This window comes from Hylobates moloch, unplaced genomic scaffold, assembly GCF_009828535.3.
Source record: "Hylobates moloch isolate HMO894 unplaced genomic scaffold, HMol_V3 SCAFFOLD_4, whole genome shotgun sequence".
Lineage (NCBI taxonomy): Eukaryota > Metazoa > Chordata > Mammalia > Primates > Hylobatidae > Hylobates > Hylobates moloch.
Window position 1 is genome coordinate 119,822,912 of NW_026652279.1, and position 2,543 is coordinate 119,825,454.

The window sequence follows — 2,543 nt, forward strand, 5'->3', positions numbered from 1 at the left end:
GGCCTATTAGAGCTCTTTATAGTCCTTTGTGGATAAACAGTCAAGAAAATTCTGTAAAAGTGCCTAGTTCTATGATATTATACTCTCTCCTAGTGTTCCTTCTATTCTGATAATTCTATCTATGAGCCTTACAGTTTGAAGGTGTAAGGGAATACCAATGAAATCTGACAGAGTACTGAAGTAGAACTCCTTCACAAAAGTTTTTACTTCCATAGTACATTCCCCTTGCCAGAAAAGAATTTCTCAAATTTTTGCCTTTCAAGCATAGCATTGTTTTCTTTTAAGGCAGAACTATAATCTCTCTGTTAAGTTCAAAACAATTCTCTCTCTTCTCACTGTGTATGTATACAGCTATATTTAATGCATATTATATAGCTATAAGCACATGCCTATGTTTTTCTCTCCATTAGAAAGTGTGTTGGTTGACTCCATGAATCCATGTTATTAATCTAATTTTTCTACTGGAGCTTACAAAATGCTGTAGACATAGTCACTGGACATAAATGACACTTCTAACAAAATACAGACATTCCTTCTTACTGGTTTCTGCATGCAAATAAAAATAAGTCACTTCTGGCAATTATATATGCCAAATTATGTTGTTGCTTTCCACCTGAAGCATTCATTAGGGATATTTTGCCTTCCAGAAAGTTTTTAGTTGCACAATTGCCACAGTTAAAATTCTAGGTTCAAGTACCAATACCTTGACATTTGGCTGAGTATGGCAACTACAGAGAGAAAATATTTATGTGACATGATGAATGTGTTTTTACTTGGAACATTTTTTCCACCAGCAATGACATATAAATATACTTTGTCACTTCCAAGTATAGATGCTTAGTAAATAGTTTCATATCACGGTGACCCCATCCCTTTACCCCACAACATTTAGAATGTCAATGAGTAACTTAGAATTAAAACCTGTAGCTGCTCAAGACAGATGAACAAAAAAAAAGATACATTTATGCCTCTGAGTGCACCAGAAGGTGCAAAGTTTATTGTTCTACCACATGCTGCAGACTTTATTATTTCTACAGTGAAATCTACAAACATAATGAAATTGAATTGAATATCTAAAGGTGGATATGTACCTTGAGGGCACTTCACAAATTCTCACACTGAGAGAAGAAAGAGCAAGCACATAAAGAAAAGACAGAAAAAATATATATAACCTAAATCAGAAACTACTGAGAAGAATAAGAAATAATAAGATTGGAGAATTGATAGAATAATGAACTGGAAATTCCTTTTTTAATCCAGACTCTGAGCAAAGGATTTGATATGCATATTTCATTGTTGAACAAAGTAACTGGAGTTTTATTATAACATTATAAGTATTATACAGTTATCAATTTTATAACTAATGTATATATAGAAAATATATCTTGATCAGTGTTGAATTAATTAGTATTAATCTTAAAAATACAATTGAATATTGAGCTTTATTTTCTTAACTATATTTTTGCCTGAATTATGTAGGTAGCTTTTGAATCCTCTATTCTATTTAAATACAAGTGAAACTTTTGATGAAGCAGAAAATAATATGAAATTTATGTTCAGGAAATGTGAGCACCATGCTTTCAGATGAGTATATAGGTGAGCAGGAACTAATGTTTGGCTGGTTATTAACAAAAGGTCATTTCGCTCAGTTTTTGATATAAACTGGTCATTACTTGAGGAAGGATTTATCTATCAGGTCTGTTTATAAATAATTTTCAATCTAGATGTTTTCTAGAAATTCCTTTATTACTTTTAATCCCGATAACCATTTATCACCTAATGTGTTCCTATAAAAATTTTGAATGTCCTATGGTTCCCATTGACTTTATGTTAACATCCAACAGAAGGAAGCACAGCAGAGATGTGTATAATGAGACAGTAGGACAACGTCATGATGGAGTTCTTTATTCCACATTAAAAAAAAACGACAACAACAAAAAACTATTCATATGATAGTCTTAAAAACCTGAAAAACATGCATGACGATTTTTCTACTGACATTGGAAATGTTGGTTTTTATTAAGTGTGATAAAGTTTCTAACAATGACCATCATTTTACCTGTTATTATTCATATAATATATAAAACAACATTCTCACATTTTCAATGAGTGGTTCACTACATGACATTTTCTATGCATAGGAGAGTGGCCAGAAAACAAATTAAGAAAGGGAGAGTTGATAAATAATCAATGCTAAGTATGTGTTAACTTGGTGTGAGAATTATCCATGAAGGTGTGTTATGTGTCAAAATGTAAGAAATCAGTAATTAAATATATAAACAGGATAAAGGATGATATAAACTTCCTTTGATGGAAAAGTAAACAATAGTAGCACACTAGAATTGTGGTTTCAAATAATTCCATTTTCTTTCCAGTAAAGTAAAAACATCAAGTGACAGATTTAACTAAACAGCATCAAAAACAGTAGTCAGATTATAAAAAGTATCTTCTTATTTACACCCAAGTACATAACATTGACTCCATGTACATTTGTACATTAGAATCTTTTCCTCAACTTTCTATAATTTTGCAGTAATTCAAAT

The 2,543-nt window shown here is 31.1% G+C and overlaps 1 pseudogene; it reads left to right on the forward strand.

Annotated features, from left to right (window-relative positions):
- LOC116466429 (cTAGE family member 2-like) overlaps nucleotides 1-2,543 on the forward strand; it is a 13,070-nt pseudogene that overhangs the window by 2,109 nt on the left and 8,418 nt on the right.